The 5654-nt window shown below is 42.8% G+C and overlaps 1 non-coding gene across 3 annotated transcripts; it reads left to right on the top strand.

Moving 5' to 3' along the window:
• The first annotated feature begins 322 nt into the window (after nucleotides 1-322).
• LOC109763962 (uncharacterized) lies at nucleotides 323-4096 on the top strand. Of its 3 annotated transcripts, none has more exons than XR_012205660.1 (4): nucleotides 323-937; nucleotides 2980-3055; nucleotides 3134-3229; nucleotides 3731-4096. It is a non-coding gene; the product is annotated as an uncharacterized protein (transcript). The 3 variants fall into 3 exon arrangements; XR_012205659.1 differs by having other exon boundaries at nucleotides 345-937; nucleotides 1024-3055; XR_012205661.1 differs by having other exon boundaries at nucleotides 369-937; nucleotides 2932-3055.
• Nucleotides 4097-5654: the final 1558 nt, after the last annotated feature.

Here is a 5654-nt window from a genome sequence, read left to right as displayed (position 1 = left end):
CGTGGTAGACGTATCAAGCATCCCAAGCTTAATTCACTACAGCACAACACTTGATTGGGGGCAATTAACTGCTGGGAGAAATACTTGATCAGGGGCAAAACAGCTGCCGGGACATTTGTTTCTGCCGGTACAAACGTCTTGGGGTAGAGAAACTGTCAGGAGAACTTGAACAGTGACGACACATGGACTGCCGGTACACTTTAGGGCACATCTTCCGTCGAGACAACTACACCACGGCCCATAATTTGCCGGGAATCGACTTTGACGCAAGACCAAAATATCGGGCCTACTAAGCGCGCGCGATGAGAGGAAAGCGCGCGAGTGGCCTAAACTTTGGCCCAAAAAAGACGCGCACGCGCCGGCCCTCCATCAGATAGCGCCGCCGCCCCCAAATCGACCCCCAAATCCTTCGTGCCCTCCACCAGACACCGCCGCTGCCGCCCCCAACCAGACCGCCGCCGCCGTCGCCCCCCACCGTCCCATCCGCCCTAACCATCCCGCCGCCGCCGAACGCCCTCCACCCGGAGCACTTGCGCCGTCGCCCCAAACCACGCCAGAGCGGCGGCGCCAAGCACCGAATTGACCGCAGCCGCCAACCACTCCAGATCCAAGCCGGCGGCCGCCCTCCACCCAGACCACTGCCGCCGCCCCCCCTCCCCAACCACTCCAGAGCGGCGCCACCGAGCCGCCACTCCAGACCGCAAGCGGCGACCACCCTCCTCCGCCGAATGTCTTCCCTCACCACCACCCATCTCGCGAGCTTCCTCCCCGACCAGGTCTCCTCCCCACAAGCTTCACCGGAGAACCAAGCGGGGACCCCTCCTCTACGTCCTCTACCCCAGGCAGCGGAGCGTCGACCCTCCTCGCGAGCAGCTCTGCCTTTCCCTGACAGCGCTGCCTTCTCTACTTCCTTGCTCCAACCACGAGAATTTGACAGGTGATATTTCCTAGATCACTGCAGAAATTGGTGTGTAGCTCTAAAATCTATGTATGTAGTCTATTAGTTTTTTTTTGAGGTGACAGGGGAGTGGAGTTTGGGGGGCGTGCGTTCCGGCCGGCCCCTGGTTGTGCGATGCCAGATCTGCGCGGGATGTCGGCGAGCGGCTGGTGCTAGGCCTAGTGTGCCGCTGCCTGCTGCAGCCATGAGAAATAGCGTGCTACTACATGCTCGTGCCGGCTACATGGATTGATCGTATTCTTAGTGGGCTGTGCTTTGATGCATAGGTAAAATTAAAAGTGCCAAAAACCTGGGTGCCCATGGCCTAGTTTGGCCCCAACAAAGCTCCCCCCCTGGTTAGCAAACAATAAATAGGTTTGTTTTGATGGTGTACTGAAGATTACAAGTATTGTAGATAATACACTTTGTTCATTTCAAGTATCAGTTAATTGATTGTTTCTGCTTCACATTGCTCGAAGACTTGCGAATCAGTTTTATGTGTTCTGTAGGGGTGGTATGCATCTCTTATTTTATTTCTCGGAAATAAAGGCTAAGACTATGACTATCTGCATGTCCTATCAAATCGTTATGCCTTCCAACATTAAGCAAAGTGTATGAGGCCTAGACTTTGAATATTTCCTATATTTGATGGTAGAGTTGTAGCAACTTCCCAGATTTCTCAATATCATGTCCAATAGTGTTTATAGTCTTTCTTTCATAGATTTTTACTCACACTTTAAAAGTGTTATTAACCAAATTTATGCGAGCTTAATGGAGCATTTGAGTTACACCAAAATGTCCAATAGCAATGGATTCTGTACATTGATAAAAGTCAACATATTGCTGGTTAAATCTGTTTTCACCAAAATGGTAGAATTATATGTTCCACTGTGCACGTCATAATATTTAGATTTCTATATGCCTTTAACTACATTGACTTTGTCAAAACAATATTCTGCACTAGAAACAGTACAAGATATCTCTGAGTCAACTTATGTATGCAGATTGTTAATATGAGGCGGAAAACTTTATCTCAAGTTATTATATGATCTTAGTTACTGCAGTTTTCAGTATGGTTGCTCTTGCCAGTCGACTTTAGCTTAGCCTCCATTTCTGAATGTTTTGAATTGATTTCTCTTCCTGTGTTTGTCGCTCTTCCTATTTCCATTCCCGATGCCATAGTAATATATAATTGTTTCTGATGAATATAAGACATTCAGTGTGCTTAAGGACATGGGCGAAATCAAGTATAATTTTAAGAGGAGCATTTATGAGATCGAGCAGCTACATGATTTCTCAATGCAAAGCTCCTACCTGTGTTTGTGCACTTATTCTTCCAATATATTCTTAGGATATGCCTAACTACAGTGTGACAGCTCCTAACTGTGTTTGTGCACTTATTCTTCCAATATATTCTTAGGATATGCCTAACTACAGTTTTGTCACATGGATTCCTCCTTATTTTGTTATCAACTCACTTGAACTCAAAGTGGTCGGACCCTTCCCCGGACCCTGCGCAAGCGGGAGCTATATGCACCGGGCTGCCCTTTTTTTTTTGTTAATGTTACTGACTTGAATTGTTTCTATACCTCATTCTCAACTATATGCTCTAGATTATTATGTTATAGTTTAAAATTCAAATATAAAGATAATTACAATTGTGATCTGATTCACAACCTATATACAGGAACCTGCACCATTTTAGTCCATTTTAATCTGTATCCATTTTAGTAAACAACAAAGTTAGGCAAAATGGGAATACAGAGGAAAAATGAAATAGCCCACCTAAAGATTTCCCCGTAACCATTTTGATTTGTATAAGTGGTAATTTAACCTTCCAGTATGCAGATATTGTGACTTCACTTAGGATGGCAGATCTCAGGCTCCTTAAGCAAGCCCTTGATAGACATGAAGACCACTAAGTTCACATATTTGTGTCCTGAAAAAGTTTCGGCCCTCTGCTGTCACTGATTGCGTCCTACTTTTTTGTACAGGGACACTGGTTGCTTTGCATGGACACTGATTGCTTATTTCTCTTGCAGCGTTACTAAAATGCGGTGTCTACCTTGTGTTGGACAAACTTGAACTCCAGGTTTACCGGAGATTAGTGAAGAAAATGTGAGTGTAAACTTGTAGGTGTCCTCGTCACAATTTTACAGAATGAACCAATCCTTTTCGCTTTGCTTTCTTCTGCAGCCATATCATCCAGAGGGAGAAGGAACCATCTAAGGCAAATCAAATCAAGCTAGAGGTCTCTGCAACCATTTTAGTCGAGTAGCAGTTTTGCAAAAGGTGACCGTGGCAAACATTTTATCCTGTTACAAGCACATTATTTGGATGAAATGGCGTTTATTGTTGGTGGCTTATTTGTATGCCTAACAAGTTGGGTGCTTTTCTTCAGGGTATGTCATAACCTCAACCTTTAGGTTACTATAAACAAGTTTAGAACGACAAGAATATCAAATTATAACTTTTTACTGTTTTGTTACTATAACTGGAATGGAATGAGCTGTGTACGTTAGCCTGATTCAAATCCTTTTCATCTCCAATGAACGATCTGTGTACAACATCAGCCTTCATTCAAACTCCATGTACTGAATAATTTCACAGCGTGTGCTGCTACAGCCAACGCCCAACAGCAAGGCAAACAAAGAAGGCATTAAAACACTTGTCCTTATGTGATGTAAAAATTGCATTTTTATTGTGCTTCCAGTACTAGTTGCATGTTCATGTATGTTACAATAGGTTTATTGTGCTATGAGAGCTCCATTCTGAGTTTCCGTTCTGTTGCAGGTTTCCCAAAGATACACTACTTGATGGAGATTTGGATGATCTACAAGCTGCTGAAGGTTTGCAAGATCTACTATTAAGTTGGTGGAGTGATAATGTAATGCGCCTTGTTTGTTGAACTTGGGAGACATTGGCAAGTTCTGCTCATTTTGGTGGTTGTTTTGGCACATAGGCCACTATATGGCCATTTTGGTTGCGTGACACATTTAGAAACATATATACTTCTCCCTTTGTGGAACTACTTCATTTTGGTTGTGTGGCACATGTATCTAGAAACATTTATGTACTCTTTTTGTGGCACAATCTGCTTATATACGTTCTTATGTTTATGGAATGAAGTTTAAGGTTTCTGATGAGACCTATATGTTACTTTGAAGTGTATGTATAAATTGTGCGAGGTGCCCTGATTGCTTAACATAATGAATGGAAATTATATCGGGAATGCATACAATAGTTTGCTAGTGAAATCAAAGTGCTGGCATCATAACTGCCGGGAAAACATGCATGTGCAGGCAGCTAAACTGCCGGCAATTGTAGTTTCATGTGTCCTGACCAATCTGCCGGGAGAAAACAAACTGCCAGCAAATATAAGGGCCGGGATAGAGAAACCGCCGGGACAAGTAATCCCCGGCAGCCGTTCTCGTGGCGGTTCTATCTGCCGGGAGAAATGCTATCCCGGCAGATTGTCTGCCCTTATAAGTATGTTCTCCCGGCAGTTTTTCTGTCCTTATATCAGTGTTGTGTTGTAGTCCTGCTCGTCCTGTAGGTAAATGATAAAAACAGAATTTTTGATGTGGAATGCTTCTTTACATACTTTTTAATGTAATCCCTTTTTATTGTGGCATGAATATCTAGGTCTGAAAGATTCAAGATAAAAGTTTAATGTTGACATAAAAATAATAATACTTCAAACATGCTAACCAAGCAATTATGTCTTATCAAAATAACAGAGCCAAAGAAAGCTTATCCCTACAAAATCATATAGTTAGGCTATGTTTCAATATTGTCACATAAACGTTCTCATCATGCATAACCCCGATGACAAGCCGAGCAATTGATTCATACTTTTAACGCGCTTCAGCCTTTTCAACTCTTACGCAATACATGAGCGCAAGCCATGGATATAGCACTATGGGTGGAGTAAAGTATAATGATGGGGGTTATGAGAGAAGACAAAAAGGTAGAAAGTCTCACATTGACGCAGCTAATCAATAGGCTATGGAGATACCCATCGATTGATGTCAATGAGAGGAGTAGGAATTGCCATGCAACGGATGCACTAGAGTTATAAATATGTGAAAGCTCAACAAAAGAAACTAAGTGGTTGTGCATCCAACTTGCTTGCTCACGAAGACCTAGGGCATTTTGAGGAAGCCCATCATTGGAATATACAAGCCAAGTTCTATAATGAAAAATTCCCACTAGTATATGAAAGTGACAACATAGGAGACTCTCTATCATAAATATCATGGTGCTACTTTGAAGCACAAGTGTGGAAAGGATAGTAGCATTGTCCCTTCTCTCTTTTTTCTCTCATTTTTTTGTTTGGGCCTTCACTTTTTTTTGGCCTCTTTTCTCTCTCTCTTTTTTTTAGTCCGGAATCTCATCCCGACTTGTGGGGGAATCATAGTCTCCATCATCCTTTCCTCACATGGGACAATGCTCTAATAATGATGATCATCACACTTTTATTATTTACAACTCAACAATTACAACTCAATACTTAGAACAAGATATGACTCTATGTGAATGCCTCCGGCGGTGTACTGGGATATGCGATGAATCAAGAGTGACATGTATGAAAAAATTATGAATAGTGGCTTTGCCACAAAATACGATGTCAACTACATGATCATGCAAAGCAATATGACAATGATGAAGCGTGTCATAATAAACGGAACGGTGGAAAGTTGCATGGCAATATATC

Source organism: Aegilops tauschii, chromosome 3 (genome assembly GCF_002575655.3).
Source record: "Aegilops tauschii subsp. strangulata cultivar AL8/78 chromosome 3, Aet v6.0, whole genome shotgun sequence".
Taxonomy (NCBI): domain Eukaryota; kingdom Viridiplantae; phylum Streptophyta; class Magnoliopsida; order Poales; family Poaceae; genus Aegilops; species Aegilops tauschii.
This window is presented reverse-complemented; position numbering and strand designations above follow the sequence as displayed.